Genomic DNA, 22,516 nt, shown 5'->3' on the forward strand with positions numbered 1-22,516 from the left:
GTAACCTACGACCCCTACCCATTCCCAGTAGACCCTGGTCCCATATCTCGATGGACTTTATAACTGACCTACCGCTGGCGGAGGGTAAGACTGTAGTGTGGGTAGTGGTGGATAGGTTTAGCAAGATGGTCCATTTCATTCCCCTGTCTAAACTCCCGAATGCCAAAACCCTGGCGTCTATTTTTGTGAAAGAAATAGTTCGATTGCATGGTATCCCGGAAAATATTGTTTCTGACAGGGGTGTGCAGTTTGTGTCCAAATTCTGGAGGGCCTTCTGTCAAAAATGTAAAATTTCATTGCCTTTTTCCTCTGCCTACCACCCTGAGAGTAATGGGCAGACTGAACGCCTTAATCAGTCTGTCGAACAATTCTTGAGGTCGTATGTTGCTGATGACCAGCAATTATGGGTGAAATTTCTTCCATTGGCTGAATTTGCTTTGAATAACCGTGTCAATTCTTCCGCTGGGGTCTCCCCTTTCTTTTGTAACCATGGTTTTCATCCCCGTTTTCATTCTGGGTCGTCCGTCTCCTCCTCTAACCCTGAAGCGGATAAACTCTCCTCCGAACTGTGCACAGTTTGGGCCCGGGTTCAATCGAACCTAGAAAAGGCTCAATGTTCTCAAAAACTCAAGGCCGATAGGAGACGTTCAAGGGGGGTAAACTTTCAGGTTGGGGATAAAGTATGGTTGTCCTCCAAGAATCTATCTCTCAAGGTAACTTCAAAATAATTTGCTCCTCGTTTTATTGGACCATATAAGATCACGGAAGTGATTAACCCGGTATCTTTTAGGTTGGAACTGCCTGAGTCATTCCACATTCATAATGTGTTCCATAAATCTCTGCTTAAAAAATATTTTGAACCGGTAGTACCATCAAAAGCCTCGCCTCCGCCGGTTCTTGTTAATGATGCTGTCGAGTATGTGGTGTCTAAAATAGTGGATGTAAGGAAGGTGCGTAATTCCTTTCAGTACCTGATTCACTGGAAGGGGTATGGACCTGAAGAGAGATCTTGGGTACCTGCCAGGGAGGTTCATGCTCCTAGACTTGTTCGTAAATTTCATTTAGAACACCCTGAAAAGCCATCGCCTGAAGTCTTGGGTCCGGTGGCCCCTCGTAAAAGGGGGGGTACTGTCACGGAGTTCCGAAGGTGCACTCGGTCCCCCATTGCCTGCAGAACTGTTGCTTAGCTTTTGGAATGAGGTTCTGTGTTTGACCTCATTCCCAGGGCGGCTTTACTAGCTGGGTGGCTCCCTGCTCTTAGTCTGCCTTGAGCGCCGAGCTGATCACTCGGTGCTCGTCTGGTTGGTCTGTCGGTCATGTGACGCTGGCCACGTCACATGACCCTCACTCCCCACTATAAATACAGGCAGCCTGCTGGCTACAGGTTGCCTGTTAATTTCTAGGTTCCTGGCTATCTGTTGGACTGCTGAATACTTACCTGATCCTGTTCCTTGACCATCCTTTTGCCTGATCCTCCTGTACTGCGCATCTGTCCTGGTATTGTGACCTCGGCTCCCACCTGACTACTCTCTTAGGACTCCTCTTGTACTTCTCTGCTCTCCTGGTATTTGACCCCGGCTTCTCCTGACCATTCTTTGCTTAAACCTTTGTACTTTGTAGCTTTCCTGGTATTGACTCGGTCCGTTCACGTCCTGTTGTTTGTCTGTCTGTCATCCCTGCACTTATTCCAAGTTAGGGATTGCCGTCCAGTTGTCCCCTGTCATTAGGACTCGCGAGGCAAGTAGGCAGGGCCAGGGGTAAGGGTGGAGCGCAGTGGTCACTTCCCTCCCCCCCTGTGTGTGTGTGTACGTGACCGTAACAACCGGCCAAAACAATAAAACCATGAAACAAGAACAAGTGATCGTGTCCCCATGCTTCCCCTAAACTATATGCTCTCGGGGGCCCCCACTTGGAGACACAGATCACATAATCACTCAATTAAATTGTTAATCAGACACCACAACTTAATGTTGGATAAAAAAGGCTGTGTTGCTTTATTCAAATCAACCAATAAATATATAAATATTTAATCAATAATCAATAAACAAACCACAAATAAATAATTAAACCAATAATGAATAAATATTGACCACTAAGTACCATATCCCACAAGCCATGACTAACAGAGACATGCCCCCCCCCCCAAAAAAAAAAGAAAGAAAAGAGAACACAGGCACTTTTCAAAAGCATTTTGTCTGTCATATATAAACCCGGAATGAAACCCTCCAGGTCACTGTGTCTATAACTAAGACCTCCTAGCATAGGCATAAATTTAAACATTGCCCTGTTTAATCTTTTTCTAATCCTTTCAAATGGCCGAGCTTCTTCAGATGACCATGTAAGTCTCTGAACAATTTCCGAGAGAACCAGAACAGTGTCTGGAAATGAACTTTTTAGCAAGGCCATATCCTGCTTCATTCTCCATAACATATCTAACGTCTTAACTTTACCTTTGTCATCCCCACCCGCATGCACAATTAACATGTGCAGTAAAGGCCATTCAAAAATCAATTACTGAATCAAATTCAGTAGATCTTTCCATTGTAAATCCCTGACTCCAAACCAGAAGATATTACATTTATTGGAATAAAGGATACATTTTCTGTATAATTTATTTTCTTGGCTGTCTTCTGGGCCCAATAAACAAAGAAATGTCCAATAACCCAAACTATACATTGGACACCTGTAAAATATAAGAATATCAAAAAAATCTGGTCTGACATATAATTTAAACCTATTAGAAGTCCAGCGACCAATTCTTTTAATGATCGCATCCTCCAACCCCCTCCCAGCCGCTTCAGTAACTGCACCTATTCGGAAGGAATGGGAGGATATCCGGAGATGACTCATTTGCAAGGCACTTAAACATTTCTTGAGCAAATAGTTAAATTGAAATTTAGTTAAAGGACTCAAATCAGAATGCAATAAAAAGGAACCTTGAACAGCTGGTCTTAACTGTAGCCAAGCTTTAACAGCTCAGACTGGACACAAAACAGAGTTAGACCATCTGTTCAAAGAAACAACCAGCTCATGACCTAACTGATCAGTTTTTGAATGTCTAATTCTTATAGTAACCCTGTCCTCCATAACTGCAACATCTGATAAAAGAAGGCCAGGACCAGATACTCTTGTAATAGATACTAATTCGCCAATCCTAAAAGCTCCAAAGAAAGCCAAAATAAACGCAGTCTGAAATAAAACCATTTCAAAATGATCCCTTATGACATTTGGAAGCACCTTTATTAATTTTTCCAAGAAATCTAATGATATAGGGCGCCTCAAATCAGCACTAAGATTGGCCTTGCAATACCCTTTCAAAGCTTGCTTGATAATAAACATAACTGATAAAGGTGACTGACCATATATTCTTTGAAAAAATGACACTCCAGCTATCGTTTTAGCAATATAAGACACCGAAAGTTTTTTAGCAATAAGTAAAGAAACAAACATGAGACCTAAATTCTCTAAACTAATAGATGGAACAAATTCCACCGACTGACTAAATAACAACCAATCATCCCATGCGGATGCATATGCAGCCCATGTTCGAGGTGCAAGGGAATTACGTATGCTATGCATAATTAATCTCACAGCAGGTCCCATAAATGCATAGGACAAGGCACCCCTACTTAATCTGCCGAAGGGGCCAACTCCCGAAACGTCATCCACTGAAAACAAGATAAAGAGTCGGCTATGTCATTAGATTTACCCTCAATATACTTTGCTTTTAAATATATATTAGACTAGATGTCTTAAAAGGCAAACCGTTTTTTCACATTTTGATGACAACGTATTAATAGCAAAGACTACCCCTTTAATGTCTGTAAACAGAAGAATTCTCTTATTTCTGAAAAAGGAACCCCAAATTACCATTGCAACCAAAACTGGAAATAATTCTAACAAAACAATATTAACAGTGAATTTACTTTCAACCCAAAAGGACGGCCACCTCTCTGCACACCACTTATTGTTCCAGAAAGCACCAAAACCACAACTACCTGCTGAATCTGTAAATAACTGAAGAGCATCAGAATCTTGAAACTCCTCCTGCCATTGAATTTACTCAAAAACTCAAGCCATATAGCCATGTCTTCTCTAAGAGGTCTTGTTAATCTGATATGAGCCCTAGGTGACCGCAAACCTCTTGAAGCGAAATACAACCTTTTAGAAAACACACGGCCCATTGGTATAATCCTGCATGTGCACTTTAAAGAGCCCAACAAAGATTGTAATTCTTTCAAAGTACATTTACTTTTTGCTAGCAAAGACACTAAACTAAATCTTAATGATTCAAGCTTAGTCTCAGATAAACGAAATTCCATCCTAGAACTATCTATGACTATACCTAAAAACTCTAAACAGGAACAAGGGAAAATAGTTTTTCAACCGCAACAGGAATACCAAATTTACAAGACATATTAAGAAAACACTGCAAAAGTTAAGAACATAAGGTAGAATCCAAAAAACCTATGAACATAAAATCATCTAGGTATTGCAAAACTCCACCCTCCGGAACCGGGACCTGAACTACGCAATGTAAAAATGAGGGAAAAGATTCAAAATACAAGTAAGACTTAAAAAAAACCATAGGTAAACATTTGTCAAAATAAAACTTACCATCAAAACTAAAACTCAAAAATTAAAACCAGTAGAACTAACTGGCAAAAGCCTGAATGCTGCATTAATATCAGCTTTTTCCAGTAAAGCCCCATGGCCAAAACGTCTCAACAATGCAACTGCCTGCTCAAAGGATGCATAGGAAACAGACGCTTCATCCTTACCAATTTGATCATTAAGAGAACTATCAACAGGAAAAGATGAATGATGAATTAACCTGTACTCGCCCGGTTCCTTCTTAGGAACAATACCCAACGGCGATACCCAAAAATTCACACATGGTGGAGAATCAAAAGGGCCTGCTATTCTACCACTAACCAATTATTTATTATTCTTATCATGAACTACATTTGATATTCTAGTGACAGATTTTAAATTATCTACTAAGACACACCCTTCGCCCTTGAATTCTGGAACAACAAACCCTTCTGAAAATCCATCAAAAATTAATTTAGCCTTCACCTGGTCTGGGTAGAGTTTTAGCCAAGGTAACATTTCTGCTAACTTCACTGGCGTCAATGCTTTTGGAAAGTTGCTCCTTGGCTGTTTTAAAATTCCTCTGACCGCTTCGCTTAAAGCACCTAGATAAAGGATGGGTGCCCCCGCAAAAGGAGCATTTATGCTTGTAGCGGCTGTTGGTTAACCACTTGCATGTACTCTCATTGAAAGCAAAGCAAACTCCTTTCCTCAAGCTTTGAGAAGGAGTCTGCTTCAGTAGAGCGGTTCTTTGAGTAAGCATTAAATTAATCCAAAGCCCAAAGTCCTTTGAACCCCATTTTAAAGAAGGGTGGATATCTAATTTTTGCCTGAACATCTCATCATAATGGAACCAGGCGATTCCACCGAAATTACAGTAAGCTTTCAGAATTATATTCAAGTGCTGAAAAAGACCACAGCACTTGACAGGAAGCTTTTTGCATAACACTGATGCATAAATACAAAAAGCCTGCATCGTGGCTGACTACGCTTTCTGACTTCTTCTGATTTCTCATCCTTTTTGTCACTACTTACAATATGCTCTTTATTAGAAGGTAATAAAGACATTATATCAATAAACTCTAAGCGCCAAATACGCTCCTTAATATTTCATGGTAAATGAAAGCCTAGAGGCAAAACCTCACAAGATACTGCCTCCTTAACACAGGCTTCAGATAAGATTAGGGGCGCTGACTGTAGATTGACTAAAATCCCTTGCCACTGGATGGTTAACCCAGACTCCAGCTGGCGAATTAGTGTTCTCATTTTGAACAAAATCGGAAAAAGGGCATATTAACCTGAAACAAATTTCTGATTAGACAATAAATTAGACAGAGACTGTACATGTAGTTTCTCACCACTAGATGGAACCTCCTGCACAGAAACCGAGGACTGAGGAAACCTCAGCTTCAGCTTCCCAGGAAATTCACCGCTGATCTCAGGAACTTTAGCCAGTGCTGGAGTAGAGGATTCTCCCTTGCTGTATCCAGGTAAGCTGTAAATCCATTGTAGTTCAGGGTATGTGATCGCTGCTTCTTTATGCTGACATGCTGTATCGGCTGTATTCCTGCTCACTGCCGCTACTTGTTGTTGCTGAATACTTCCGGGTTCTGTGCTGGGCGCCGTCTTTCGATGACGTCTTCTACTGGCGCCAGTCGATGACGCAGGGTCCACTTCCAGACACTACACCAATCTGGCCCTCCTATTGCCAGCTTCAGGAGGCAGAGAATACGAGCGCTTTGCACGTCTGGCTCTTTTGCTTGGCAGTGCATCAGACTCCGCCTCCCTTAGCAGAACACTCTCCGGCGCAGCTTCTTGTTCTTTGTCCTCCAGCAAGCGCCACTCCGCTTGATTTTTCGCCGCTACTGCAATGAGCAGGACACTGGTACGGTGGCCAATGATGCAGTGGGTCCGGATAGGTGCATATAAGTCTATGAGTAGTTTGTGACGCCAATTGCAGCTTGTGAAGGTACTGCAACAGGGCCATTTAAGATGTCATAACTCACGTACCAGGTGAGGAATGCCAGAGGGAAATAATGTCTCTGTGTAATGTCAACGGTGTCTCCTACCTTGGTATGGCTGGACTCCTGGATCCTGACTCACTTGCAATAAATTGAGTGTTGTTAGTAGGAGTAACTGAGGAACTTTGATAGTAAGGAATGAGATCCAGACTGGTGAAATAATCCAACTTGTCTTTACTTAATGGCAGCTTGAATCCATACGAGTTACAGCATAGGTCTTGGGTCCCAGCAGGAATTGGCAATATGTGGCAGGAATCAATATGTATTCTGCTTCTATTCATATGCCTAGTGAATCTGGCAGGTATCTATCTTCTGCTCTGTCTGTCTTCTGCTTGATATGGGCCTGACTAGCTGAGGAGAGATTTGGCTTCTCCTGGACTCTGGATAAACACTCACAGTTCTGCTCACAGGGTATATTTTGTCCTGGAGGTCTGTAGATGTGGAGGTGGCTGCTTGCTTGTCCACCAGCACTGAGGTTGATGGCTCAGTCTGGGAAGGATGATCCTTGGCCTCAGCCGAGGCTGGATCCTAGGTTGGGATCCCTGTAACTGGGAGCTCCTACCAACACAGCCTTCCCCTTGCAGGGAGAGCTGGAACACACTGGATCTAACTGGTTCTTCCCTCCCTTGCCGCAGGGCATGGGAAACTCTACTTCCCTTAAGCAGGGGGGCAGAACAGAACTGGAATGTTCCATTCTGAATGGCCATAACATTAAAACTATGCCTACCAACGATGCCGCCACCTGCTGGTAGACCTGAGACATTACAAAGGAAAATATAACATTTAAAATGGTTTCAACTGCACAGTAGTGAATGACATGAGGAAATCACATCAGATGACAATATTAATGCTCTTAGCAGATTGTAGCGGGGTAAAAGCGTATAGTAACCCCACTCTGGGATGTTACACTACCATATGTTCAGGCTGGGAAAGGCATTACCACAGCCATTCTTCTCAGCCTGCCGATTCAGCCTTCAAGATGAGCTGTCGCAGTAGTTCTTCCATCTTCTGCACAGGTCCAGGTCTTCTTAAAAACTGCAGGTGACTAATGGCGATGCCCTATCTTTTAAACCCGCAGGCTTCCCGCCACAGCAGGCATCGAACAATCAGCTGATGTTCTTCTTCCCGCTGCTGGACAGCTGACCAATTAACAGCTGACCCCAGGACACCTGTCACTTGGCAGAAGAGGGATCCGAACCAGCTGGAACCAGATTTCATCTAAGTCCTGTAAACACAAAAGGGAAAGGGGGGGTGGAGACACAAAAAAAACACCACCACCGGCCAAAACAATAAAACCATGAAACAAGAACAAGTGATCGTGTCCCCATGCGTCCCCTAAGCTATATGCTCTGGGAGGCCCCCACATTAGATGAAAATGCTCAAATTGAAGTCCCTATTGAGTCCTTTTGGTTCAAGGGTGTTCAGTCTATGAATCCATTTCAGTTTCTTGAGGAAACTCCATCAATTACTTGGAATCTTAGTTGAGAAATGTTATGTCCAAATTTGGAAAAATTTTCAGAGACAGGGAGTTCCATAACAGATTTGAGGATCTTCGATTTGTGTTGCTTGGATGTATTCCAATATTATTTAGCCACTGGAATTAGAGAGCGGTCTGGTTTATTTATGTCTCTATAGTATGTGAAGTCTGTCGGTGGAGCTCTCCTTAGCTGGATGCCTCGGGTGGGAAGCATCTCCGTTTCCTGGGAGATTGCTTCCTCCCCCTGACAACAGTGGCGATGGCAATACCCATGACCTCCCTTTTTTTTCACTGGCTTCTGCGCGACACGTGCGAGGGCACGCCGCATGCGCTGTCGTTGCAGGGACACGCCAGGATTTAGCGCAGGACCTCACAGGAATTCTGTACAATTAACATAATGAATTTATGTGATTTGTATATATGAGAATACTGTCCATTTCATAAGATATGTAATATGGATACTCTTGGTGGTATACTCCCACTTTGGGGAAGGTGATAGGGACTCCCACAACACACACTATTTAAGGCACAATATTATACTATGATCACACTGCTTGAGAAAGACCAGTCATGGTCGAAACATCGCTCTGATTATGCTGCTGTTTGAATAAGGCCTCATGCACACAACAGTATTTTTTCACGGTCCGCAAAACGGGGTTCCGTTGGTCCGTGATCCGTGACCGTTTTTTCGTCCGTTTTTCGTTTTGGTGTCCACCTGGCCTTGCGGAGCCAAACGGATCCGTCCTGACTTACAATGCAAGTCAATGTGGACGGATCCGTTTGACGTTGACACAATATGGTGCAATTGCAAAAGGATCCGTCCCCCATTGACTTTCAATGTAAAGTCAGGAGTTAATATACCATAGGATCAGAGTTTTCTCCAATCCGATGGTATATTTTAACTTGAAGCTTCCCCATCACCATGGGAATGCCTCTATGTTAGAATATACCATCGGATTTGAGTTACATTGTGAAAACTCATATCCGACAGTATATTCTAACACAGAGGCGTTCTCATGGTGATGGGGACGCTTCAAGTTAGAATATACTAAGAAGTGTGTACATGACTGCCCCATCCTGCCTGGCAGCACCCGATCTCTTACAGGGGGCTGTGATCAGCACAATTAACCCCTCAGGTGCCGCACCTGAAGGGGTTAATTGTGCGTATCATAGCCCCCTGTAAGAGATCAGGGGCTGCCAGGCAGCAGGGGGCAGACCCTCCCCAGTTTGAATATCATTGGTGGCCAGTGCGGCCCCCCTCCCTCCCTCTAGTGTATTATCATTGGTGGCAAGTGTGAGCCCCCCCCCGGCCCCCCCTCCCTCTATTTTATTATCATTGGTGGCCAGTGTGCGGCCCCCCCGGACCCCCCTCCCTCTATTGTATTATCATTGGTGGCCAGTGTGCGCCCCCCCCCGGCCCCCCCTCTATTGTATTAATATCATTGGTGGCCAGTGTGCGGCCTCCCCTCTCCCTCGCCCCCGATCATTGGTGGCAGCGGAGAGTTCCGATCGGAGTCCCAGTTTAATCGCTGGGGCTCCGATCGGTAACCATGGCAACCAGGACGCTACTGCAGTCCTGGTTGCCATGGTTACTTAGCAATATTAGAAGCATCATACTTACCTGCTGCACTGTCTGTGACCGGCCGGGAGCTCCTCCTACTGGTAAGTGACAGGTCTGTGCGGCGCATTGCTTAATGATCTGTCACTTACCAGTAGGAGGAGCGCCCGGCCGGTCACAGACAGCGCAGCAGGAAAGTATGATGCTTCTAATATTGCCAAGTAACCATGGCAACCAGGACTGCAGTAGCGTCCTGGTTGCCATGGTTACCGATCGGAGCCCCAGCGATTAAACTGGGACTCCGATCGGAACTCTCCGCTGCCACCAATGATCGGGGGGAGGCCGCACACTGGCCAATGATATTAATACAATAGAGGGGGGGCCGGGGGGCGCACACTGGCCACCAATGATAATACAATAATGGGAGGGAGGGGGGGCCGGGGGTCTGCACTGGCCACCAATGAAATTAAAACTGGGGAGGGAGGGGGGTCTGCCCCCTCCTGCCTGGCAGCCCCTGATCTCTTACAGGGGGCTATGATACGCACAATTAACCCCTTCAGGTGCTGCACCTGAGGGGTTAATTGTGCGGATCACAGCCCCCTGTAAAAGATCGGGTGCTGCCAGGCAGCAGAGGGCAGTCATGTACACAGTTCGTAGTATATTCTAACTAGAAGCGTCCCCATCACTATGGGAACGCCTCTGTGTTAGAATATACTGTCGGATATGAGTTTTCACGAAGTAAAAACTCATATCTGAAAAAGCTTTTATGCAGACGGATCTGCGATCCGTCTGTGTGAAAGTTGCCATCGGCCACGGATCACGGACGCGGATGCCAATCTTGTGTGCATCCGTGTTTTTTCACTGACCCATTGACTTGAATGGGTCCGTGAACGGTTGTCCGTTAAAAAAATAGGACAGGTCATATTTTTTTGACGGACAGGAAACACGGATCACGGCCGCGGATGAACAACGGTGCATTTTCCCGAGTTTTCAACGGACCCATTGAAAGTCAATGGGTCTGCAGAAAATCACGGAAAACGGAACAAAGGCCACCGGTGCACACAACGGTCGTGTGCATGAGGCCTAAAACAGATTTTTTTCACCCCATTGGCGAGTGCTGAAGATTCTTTTACTTTGGGCATTTGAATGGGACCCCTAGCCTGGATCTCTACCCGCGTGCACTATAAACTACTCTTCAATGATTGGTAAATTTATTTCCAGATTGGGATGGGTGGTGCTGTTTCTTCATTATTTTTTCATCAACCAGAGGGGGGGCACAATGCACAATGGTACTAATTCATGCTGCTCCACCATTTAATAAAAGAATATAAAGTGCAAGTGCAAGTACAAACATTGCAACAGATTACAAAGGCAGAATCAATTACCCATAGTGTGCCTCCTCCGGGATGGCGCCAACCCTGACGCTCGTTTCGGCGAACCCTCGTCTGGGGTCATCACTGCAGGACACACAATAAATACTCCCAATAACCAATTGCAATGCTCATTGCAAATGTCACTAATTATACACACCTGGACCATAAGATATCTGAACACATATAAAGTGAGCCGCATATATGTGATGTGACGCGTCACGTGACAAATCAATCACGTGATCTATCTTCTAGTCACATGATGCTGCCGGCAAATTTCGCGATAGCTATGGGAATAGATGTCAGCGGCATCTAGAGAATAATAGCGCATGCGCAGACCTGGCATAACAACGCACAAAAATAGACAATCTATAACGCCCTAATACCATAGATGTGAATAGTAACCAACATGATTATATAAAAATGATGCAAATAACAGCAAAAATACATAAGTAATACAAATTGCATGATAAGATGTAAACAATGCATGCCATAAGTGATGTCAATGAACGTGATTAGAATGTGTAAATGAATAAAAATCACAGTGAAAAAATGTGAAATATAAATGTAAAAATGATGAAAAAATTAATAAATAGTGTGCAGTGAAAAAAATAAAAAAATAAAAGTGAAAAATATGATGTGAAAATATTGAATAAATAGTGTTGCATGAGTAAAAATATGTGAAAAAAAAAATTGTGCTATTATATTCTCTTTTATGTCCAACATATTGCAAACGAGCCTAAAAAGTGTATGAAAGGTGGATAATTTCATGCAATGACAACACTGATTATTAAATAATAAACAAATACAAATAGCAATTCATAATTGAAAGTAAAAACTATTAACCCTTTTATGACCAAGGGTCATTGATGCCCCAGAGTCCAGGTCAAAATTTACAAATCTGACATGCGTCACTTTATGTGGTAAAAGCTTTGGAACACTTTTATTTATCCAAGCCATTCTGAGACTTGTACTTCATGATAGTCATAAATTTGAGTCAATATATTTCACCTTTATTTATGAAAAAATCACAAATTTACCAAAAATTTTGAACTGTTCGCAATTTTCTAAATTTCTATTTCTCTGCTTTTAAAACAGAAAGTGATACCTCATAAAATATTTATTAGTTAACATTCCCCATATGTTGACTTTATGTTGGCATCATTTTGTAAATGTCATTTTATTTTTTTAAGGACGTTAGAAGGCTTAGAAGTTTAGAAGCAATTCTTAAAATTTTTAAGAAAATTTCCAAAACCCACTTTTTAAGTACAGGTATGTTCAGGTATGAAGTCACTTTGCGGGGCTTACCCAGTGGAAACCCCCCATAAATGACCCCATTGTAGAAACTACACCCCTCAAGTTACTCAAAACTGATTTTACAAACTTTGTTAACCCTTTAGGTGTTCCACAAGAATTAAAGAAAAATGGAGATAAAATTTATAATTTTTACTTTTTTGGCAGCTTTTCCATTTTAATGCATTTTTTTCTTTAACACATTGAGGGTTAACAACCAAACAAAACTCTATATTTATTACCCTGATTCTGCGGTTTACAGAAGCACCCCACATGTGGTCTTAAAGTGATGTAAGGGCACCCGGCATGGCGCAGAAGAAAAGGAGTGCCGTATGGTTTTTGCTGATTTTGCTGAACTGGTTTTTAGATGCCATGTCCCATTTAAAGCCCCCCTGATTCACCCTTACAGTAGAAACTCCCAAAAATGACCCCATTTTGAAAACTACGGTATAAGGTGCCAGTTTTATTGGTACTATTTAGGGTACATATGATTTTTAATTGCTCTATATTACGTTTTTTGTGAGGCAAGGTAACCAAAAAATGCCTGTTTTGCCACAGTTTTTTTTTTTTTTTACAAGATTTGACAGGTTAGATCATGTGCTATATTTATAGAGCAGGTTGTTACAGATGCAATGATATAAAATATGTCTACTTTCTTTGTTTGTTTCAGTTTTACATAATAAAGCATTTTTGAAAAATAAATTGTTTTTGTGTCTTCATTTTCTGAACGCCATATTTTTATTTTTATGCCGATTGTCTTGTGCAGGGGCTTGATTTTTGCAGAAAGAGTTGAGGTTTTTATTGGTACCATTTTTGGGTACATAGGATTTTTTGATCATTCATTATTACACTTTATGGGGCAAGGTGACCAAAAAATTGGTTGTTTTGGAACAGTATTTATTTATTTTTACTGCGTTTATCTGAGGGGTTAGGTCATGTAACAGATTGTTACGGACGGGGAAATACCTAATATGTATACTTTTTCTTATTTATTTAAGTTGTACACAAAAATAGTATTTTTGAAAAAAAATAAAAATGTTTTAGTGTCTCCATAGTCTGAGAGCCATAGCTTTTTTATTTTTTGGGCGATTGCCTTAAGTAGGGTATAATTTTTTGCGGGATGAGGTGACGGTTTGATTGGTACTATTTTGGGGGGCATACACCTTTTTGATCGCTTGGTGTTGCACATTTTGTGATGTAAGGTGACAAAAATGGCTTTTTTGCCACTGTTTTAATTTTTCTTTTCTTACGGTGTTCACCTGAGGGGTTAAGTTATGTGATATTTTTATCGAGCATGTTGTTACGGATGCGGTGATACCTAATATGTACACTTTTTTTAATTTATTTCCCTTTAACACAATAATAGCATATTTAAAATAAAAAAATGATGTTTTAGTGTCTCCATGTTCTGAGAGCTATATATTTTTTTATTTTTTGAGCGATTTTCTTATGTAGGGTCTCAATTTTTGCGGGATGAGGTGATGGTTTTATTGGTACCATTTTGTTTGAAATATGCCTTTTTGATCGCTCGGTGTTTTATTTTTTAATGGTGTTTATCGAATGGGGTGGATCATGTGATATATTTATAACGCCAGTCGTTACGAACGCGGTGATACCTAATATGTCTATTTTTTTTATAGGAAAAGGCAATTTATTTTATATTTATTTTCCATTTTTATTTATTTATTTATTTTTACTTATCAAGTCTCACTTGGATCTTGAAGATCCAGTGGGTCTGATGGCTGTACTATACTTTGCAATGCTCTTGCATTGCAAAGTATAGTACTATCAGATTTCCTGCAGATGGCAGCACTGGACGCCTTTACAAAGCGTTCGGTTGCAATGGCCCCGATGGTTGAGAGAGGAAGCCCCCTCCCTTTATTAACCCCATGGATGCCGCTGCCGCGGCATCTAAGGCCCCTTTCACATGGGCGGTGCGGGAAAATGTGCGGGTGCGTTGCGGGAACACGCGCGATTTTTCCGCGCGAGTGCAAAACATTGTAATGCGTTTTGCACTCGCGTCAGAAAAATCGCGCATGTTTGGTACCCAAACCCGAACTTCTTCACAGAAGTTCGGGCTTGGGATCGGTGTTCTGTAGATTGTATTATTTTCCGTTATAACATGGTTATAAGGGAAAATAATAGCATTCTGAATGCAGAATGCATACTAAAATAGCGCTGGAGGGGTTTAAAAAAAATACTATAATTTAACTCACCTTAATCCACTTGATCGCGGAGCCGGCATCTCCTTCTGTCTTCATCTTAGCTGTGTGCAGCAACAGGACCTGTGGTGATGTCACTCCGGTCATCACATGGTCCATCACATGATCCATCACCATGGTAAAAGATCATGTGATGGATCATGCGATGACCGGAGTGACGTCACCACAGGTCCTGTTGCTGCACACAGCTAAGATGAAGACAGAAGGAGATGCCATTCTGCGCGATCAAGTAGATTAAGGTGAGTTAAATATTTGTATTTTTTTTTAACCCCTCCAGTGCTATTTTACTATGCATTCTGTATTCAGAATGCTATTATTTTCCCTTATAACCATGTTATAAGGGAAAATAATAATGATCGGGTCTCCATCCCAATCGTCTCCTAGCAACCGTGCGTGAAAATCGCACCGCATCCGCACTTGCTTGCGGATGCTTGCGATTTCCGCGCAACCCCATTCACTTCTATGGGGCCTGCGTTGCGTGAAAAACGCAGAATATAGAGCATGCAGCGATTTTCACGCAACGCACAAGTGATGCGTGAAAATCACCGCTCATGTGAACAGCCCCATAGAAATGAATGGGTCGGGATTCAGTGCGGGTGCAATGCGTTCAACTCACGCATCGCATCCGGGCGGAATACTCGCTCGTGTGAAAGGGACCTAAGGGGTTACAGCAGAGTGTCAGCATAGAGCGGACACTCGCTGCTGATGGCGGCGGCTCAGGAATGGAGCCGCTGCCTTCACACACAGCAGGGGGACCTGCATCCGGGGCAGGGGCCACATATGTGGGGGGGACAGCATCAGGCTGACACTCGCTGGGGGCTGGATACATGGGGGAGGGGGGCGCATCAGTCTGACACTTGCTGCAAGATTCAGTCCCATTGCTTTATTGCTGCAGGTCCTAGTACACACATTGCGATCTGCATTGCCTGCAACTTTAGGATTGTACATGTTGCAGGTCTCGATATACATTTTGCATTGCCTAGCAGACTAGGATTTTATATGTAATATACATGCTATTTGCCCATCAATACTAGGACTGTTTATGTTTGTATTTTATTGTAATATTTTATGTTTTATTGACCACATAATAAATTGCTTTCTGCCTAGTCCATAGTTTGAGTGCCCACCCACAATTCTTTTGTTCTCAATTCTATTTATACTGGCAGGGTGAGCCAGGTCCGTTGGTTGCACCTACATCCATATATTGTCAGACCTTAAACCGTCCCTTTTTTGGATCCATTACTTATATCCTGATATAGTGAAGCTTTTGCAGTGCAGTGTGTTAGGTAGTGTGATAGGTTCTGCTATCCATACATACATGCTACAGACATAGTGCTGTGATGTCACAACAATACATAGTGCACCAATCGGTAATATGTAGTCAGACCTGCTAAAATGTGAATTTTCACGTATTGCGCCAAAATATTCGCATCATTAGTGCCAATTAGTGCAATCGTGAATATATTGGAGCACTCTAACTGCATATAAAGCCATTTTTTATGTTCTGCCGTGCCAACAATTTGCGCCAAAAACGTCACTGGGCTCGGCGCATGCCCAGTGAAACAATTGAGGCTGATGCCCTCAATTAAACTGGAAGAGCACAGGTCATGTGCCTGTGGGTCAAGCTGAAGGGAAAGGGTAGGCGGGGTTATCGGCTACTAGCGACGTAACCTGGATTAAGGGGGGGGGGGGTGGGCGTGATAGCAATGGCAAGGCTGGGTGCATAGTGTATGAGAGGAGAGAGAGGCGTGCTTGGGCTCTGTAAGGGTGGCGGACCTGGGCACTCTAGGGCATTCCTGGGCACCTTTTGAATGAAAATAACACCCCTTTGGGCACCTTACTGCCTCATTATATTCGCATACTCCTCCCCGACAAGCGCCCCCGTCACTATGGGAATGCCTGGGGGGTTAGAATATACCATTGGATCTGAGTTTTCACGATCTCACTCAGATCGTGAAAACTCAGATCCGATGGTATATTCTAACTACCGGGCGTTCCCATAGTGACCGGGACGCTTGTCGTGGAGGAGTATGCTGGAACAACTGTACAGGATAAAAAATAGATGAATATTCTAAAACGAATATATTCACTATAGTGCTATATATTCGTTTTTTTGAATATTCAGAATTTTTTTCCATGTGAAGTCATCATGATTCCTCCCTGCTTAAGTTGCTTGTGGACCAATGACTCATTGGCCCACAAGCAAGAAGCAGGGAGGAATCATGTGCCCATTGTTCAGATGGGAAAAAATGCCGAATATTTGCTATAACGAATATATAGCACTATATTAGAAATATTCGCGAATTTTCGAAGTTGGGATATTCGCGAATAATATTCGCTATTTGAATATTCGCACTCAACACTAATCATATAGAGGCTTGGATATTACACCTTCATCCAGGGCCTTGTTCAAAATCCGCCTCATAATCCCTTTAAATGAATGCTGAATGATTAAAAGTTAATATCTTGTAGCATTCCTTATCTCTCAATAGTCTGTATGCCTCCTTTTCGTATAGTGAGTAGGGCCAGACTACAATATTACCCCCCTTATCCGAGGGTTTAAACCCTACATCAAAGCTTGGAGAAATTTTTCAAGCTCTGACGTTGTGCCCTTGACAAGTTGTCCCTAGATACAGACACAGGAATATCCACAAATTCCCTGGATACCAATTTTCCAAAAAGATCGATAGAGGGACATAGTGAAAGGGATGGAAACTTTTTTGACTTGCATTTAATTGATGGTGGAATCTCATCATCCCTATCTATTTTGTTTTCGTCCAATAGTTCCTCCAAAGACCGCACAGCCTCTTGTTCTTCTTTGGTAGTAAAAATATCAGTATGCCCTTCCTTATGGTGCCACTTTTTGAGAAGTAACGAGTGGGCGAAGATGTGCAAATCCTTCACCACTGTAAAGTGATCAAAAGGGGCACAAGGGGAGAAGGTGAGACCCTTTTCCAAAACTGATATATCCACCAAGGACAACACATGTTGAGAAAGGTTAATTACCTTCAGATTATCATGTTGTGTATCTCCCTTCTTCTCCAGGAAATTCCTCCTCTTCCCATTGGATATGGGGCCAGGGGCCTCCTTTCTTTTATTTGAGGAAGTAGATCTTGTCATCCTTCCTGTGGATTCCAAATGGTCAGAGATTGAGGACAAAGATGAAATGGAGGATGTACGGTTATGAAATGGAATATTCTCTTTCTTTGATGGCATCCTATCCTCCAATTTTTCCCGGGTTAGGAAAACCCAAATGGGACTTTGTCCCTTGTGGGAGATGTATGGGATGTACCAATATGGAAAGGGCTACAGAATTCTGTGATGTTACTGGCGAGAAGGTTTTTCAAATTGCACATCGGTTAACCTGCTCTAGTACAGCAGTGGTTTACTATGCAAAATGCTCATGTCCAAAAGTGTTTGTGGGCCTCACTACGAGGGAGTTGAAGGTCAGGGTACGTGAGCACGTTCGTGACATTTCGGCTGCTCTTGATATGGATATGACTAATTTGAAACCTGTTGCCAAATATTTCAAAATGTATCATGCCTGTGATCCCAGGGGTTTGAAAGTCCAGGGAATAGATTAGAATATTGGATAGAGATATTTCAAAGAAACTTGCTCAATTGGAATGCAAATGGTTTCAAAATTTAACACATTGCGTCCAACTGAACACAATGAGTCTCCTGGCTTTTTGTCTGTCCTATAGGCACCTCCTGGGTCAGCATATGTCATTGTTTTTAATATTTTTTACTTTCAATTATGAATTGCTATTTGTATTTGTTTATTATTTAATAATCAGTGTTGTCATTGCATGAAATTACCCACCTTTCATACACTTTTTAGGCTCGTTTGCAATATGTTCCTGGATATAAAAGAGAATATACTAACGCAAAAAGAAAAATTCACATATTTTTATTCATACACCACTATTAATTCAATATTTTCACATCATATTTTTCACTTTTATTTTTTCACTGCACACTATTTATTTATTAGTTTTTTCATAATTTTTACATTTATATTTAAAAAATTTTCACTGGGATTTGTATTCATTTACACCTTCTAATCACGTTCATTGATCATCACTTATGGCATGCATTGTTTACATCTCATCATGCGATTTGTATCACTTATGTATTTTTGCTGTTATTTGCATCATTTTTATATAATCATGTTGGTTACTATTCACATCTATGGTATTAGGGCGTTATAGATTGTCTATTTTTGTGCGACTGTTATGCCAGGCCTGCGCATGCGCTATTATTCTCTAGACATCTATCCCTGTAATTATCGTGGAATTTGCCGGCAGCATCATGCGACTAGACGATGGATCACGTGACTGATTTGTCACGTCACGTGACGTGTTACGTCACATATATGCGGCTCCAGGGGCATAGCTAAAAGCTCATGGGCCCTAGTGCAAGAGTGCAGCTTGGGCCCCCCTTCCCTCAGTGCTTGTTGGAAAGGGTCAAGGAAGCACGCAGCCTTCCTGCTGCCTGAGGCAAACATTGAAAGGGCACCCCCTCATGCCAAATTCTTGACCTAACCCCTTCCCTCCACTTTCTATAATGACAGTGTCTTATGTGGCACAAGGGTCTTTGGGCCCCTCAGGCTCCTGGGCCCAGAAGTGACTGCTACCTCTGCACCCCCTATAGCTACGCCTTTGTGCGGCTCACTTTATATGGAGAGAAGTGGGCTTGGAAGCCAAAGCTTGAAGCCTCAGGAGCCAGGAGGAAAGTACCCTGGCATAACCTAGAGTCAGACTACCAAGTGAAGTGCAGCATACAGAAGAAGCTGAGTTTTACAGCCAGCCTGTCAGTACACTAGATTCATAGAGAAACAGACATAGCAGAGTGAAGTTTGCCTGCCAGTTTCTTGCTAAAACCTGCTAGAACCAAGACAAAGCCTGTAAACCGTTCTGGAAAACGTTTATGAAAAGTAAAGCTGCCATTGAACGTCATCTCAAGGTCTGGACTCAAGTTCTTCCTTAATCCCTCAATTATTCCCTTTATTTATTGATTCAGAGCCAAAGCCTGGGGTCCAGCAGTATCCAGGTAGGAGCACCGTGACACACATAAGGGTACTTTCACACTAGTGTTTTTGTTTTCCGGTATTGAGTTCCGTCACAGGAGCTCAATACCGGAAAAAAACTGATCAGTTTTATCCTAATGCATTCGGAATGGAGAGCATTCCGTTCAGGATGCATCAGTTCAGTCCCTTTTACGTTTTTTGGACTGAGAAAATACCGCAGAATGCTGCAGTTTTATCTCCGGCCAAAAATACTGAACACTTGCCGGAATGCCAGATCCGGCATTAATTTACATTGAAGTGTATTAGTGCCGGATCCGGCATTAGTGTTCTGGCAAAATGGATCCGGCTTTTCGGTCTGCGCATGCGGAGACCTTTAAAAATGCAAAAAAATATATAATACTGGATCAGTTTTTCCGGATGACACCGGAGAGACGGATCCGGTATTGCAATGCATTTGTCAGACGGATCCGCATCTGGATCCGTCTGACAAATGCCATTAGCTTGACTCCAGATTGCCGGATCCGGCAGGCAGTTCCGGCGACGGAACTGCCTGCCGGAATCCTCTGCCGCAAGTGTGAAAATACCCTAAAGAGACATTTTAGGCTGCAACATACCACTCGGCATTTCCGACACCTGTGACGCGTTATATAGAGGGCCCTAGGGGAAGGCGCCTGTTGCATGTGCATGAAGTCTAAGGTAGAATGGTTTGTCTTAGTTACAGCACCTAATTAACCAAGCAAATTAAAACTAAGGATGAGGCTACACTGCAACTTTTTTAGCGCAACTGAATGAGGCACATTTACCAAGCTCGCCTGTTTCTGGCCATTAAATTAGGCTACTTTTACATTAGAGTTTTTGCTGGATCCGGCAGGATCCTTCCGTTACTGATAATACAACCGTCTGTATCCGTTATGAACGGATCCGGTTGTATTATCTTTAACATAGCCAAGACGGATCCGTCATGAACTCCATTAAAAGTCAATGGGGGACGGATCCGTTTTCTATTGTGTCAGATTGTGTCAGAGTTAAACGGATCCGTCCCCATTGACTTGCATTGTGGGTCATGCTGGATCAATTTTGCTCCGCATCCCATGACGGAAAGAAAACCGCAGCTTGCAGTGGTTTGCTCTCCAGTATGGGAATGCAACCAAATGGAACGGAATGGATTTTTGAGCATTCTGGTCTGTTCAGTTACGTTTTGTCCCTATTGACAGTGAATGGGGACAAAAACTGAAGCTTTTTTTTTCAGTATTGAGACCATAAGACGGATCTCAATACTGGAAAATAGAAACGCTAGTGTGAAAGTAGCCTTAGGCCTCATGCACACGACCGTATTTTTTTGCGATCCACGGACATAAAAAAAAAAGTCGTTTTGGTGTCCGCCTGGCCGTGCGGAGCCAAACGGATCCGTCCTGAATTACAATGCAAGTCAATGGGGACGGATCCGTTTGACGTTGACACAATATGGTGCAATTTCAAACGGATCCGTCCCCCATTGACTTTCAATGTAAAGTCAGGAGTTAATATACCATCGGATCAGAGTTTTCTCCAATCCGATGGTATATTTTAACTTGAAGCGTCCCCATCACCATGGGAACGCCTCTATGTTAGAATATACCTTCGGATTTGAGTTACATCGTGAAACTCAAATCCGACAGTATATTCTAACACAGAGGCGTTCCCATGGTGATGGGGACGCTTCAGGTTAGAATATACTAAAAGAACTGTGTACATGACTGCCCCCTCCGCCCCCCCCTGTAGTTAACACATTGGTGGCCAGTGTGGCTGGCCCCCCCCTCCCTCCCCTGTAGTTAACTCATTGGTGGCCAGTGCGGCCGGCCCCCCTCCCTCCCCTGTAGTTAACTCGTTGGTGGCCAGTGGGCCCCCCCTCCCTCCCTCCCCTGTAGTTAACTCGTTGGTGGCCAGTGGGCCTTCTCCCCTCCCTCCCCCTCCTAATTAAAATCTCCCCCCTATCATTGGTGGCAGCGGAGTGTACCGATCGAAGTCCCAGTTTAATCGCTGGGGCTCCGATCAGTAACCATGGCAACCAGGACGCTACTGCAGTCCCAGTTGCCATGGTTACTTAGCAATTTGTAGAACCATTATACTTACCTGCGAGCTGCGATCTCTGCGTCCGGCCGGGAGCTCCTCCTACTGTTAAGTGACAGGTCCGGCCGGGAGCTCCTCCTACTGGTGACAGGTCATGTCACTTACCAGTAGGAGGAGCTCCCAGCCGGACCTGTCACTTACCAGTAGGAGGAGCTCCCGGCCGGACGCAGAGATCGCAGCTCGCAGGTAAGTATAATGGTTCTACAAATTGCTAAGTAACCATGGCAACCGGGACAGCAGTAGCGTCCTGGTTGCCATGGTTACCGATTGGAGCCCCAGCGACAAAACTGGGACTCCGATCGGTACACTCCGCTGCCACCAATGATAGGGGGGGAGATTTTAATTAGGAGGGGGAGGGAGGGGAGAGGGCCCACTGGCCACCAACGAGTTAACTACAGGGGAGGGAGGGGAGCCCACTGGCCACCAACGAGTTAACTACAGGGGAGTGGGGGGGGGGCCGGCCGCACTGGCCACCAATGTGTTAACTACAGGGGGGGGCCCACTGGCCACTAATGTGTTAACTACAAGGGAGGGAGGGGGGGGCCGGCCGCACTGGCCACCAATGTGTTAACCACAGGGGGTGCCCACTGGCCACTAATGTGTTAACTACAGGGGGGGGGGGTTGCCCCCTGCTGCCTGGCAGCACCTGCCAGGCAGCAGGGGGCAGTCAAGTACACAGTTCTTTTAGTATATTCTAACCTGAAGCGTCCCCATCACCATGGGGACGCCTCTGTGTTAGAATATACTGTCGGTTCTGAGTTTTCACGAAGTGAAAACTCAGCTATGAAAAAGCTTTTATGGAGACGGATCTTCGGATCCGTCTGTATAAAAAGTAACCTACGGC

At 43.5% G+C, this 22,516-nt stretch overlaps 1 long non-coding RNA gene across 1 annotated transcript in view; it reads right to left on the minus strand.

Annotated features, from left to right (window-relative positions):
- Positions 1-22,516, minus strand: part of LOC120996154 — a 44,147-nt gene that overhangs the window by 4,045 nt on the left and 17,586 nt on the right. Inside the window, exon 2 of the long non-coding RNA XR_005777735.1 lies at positions 5,952-6,286. This is a non-coding gene — a long non-coding RNA (uncharacterized LOC120996154). The remainder of the gene's footprint in view (positions 1-5,951; positions 6,287-22,516) is intronic.

Source organism: Bufo bufo, chromosome 3 (assembly GCF_905171765.1).
Source record: "Bufo bufo chromosome 3, aBufBuf1.1, whole genome shotgun sequence".
NCBI lineage: Eukaryota > Metazoa > Chordata > Amphibia > Anura > Bufonidae > Bufo > Bufo bufo.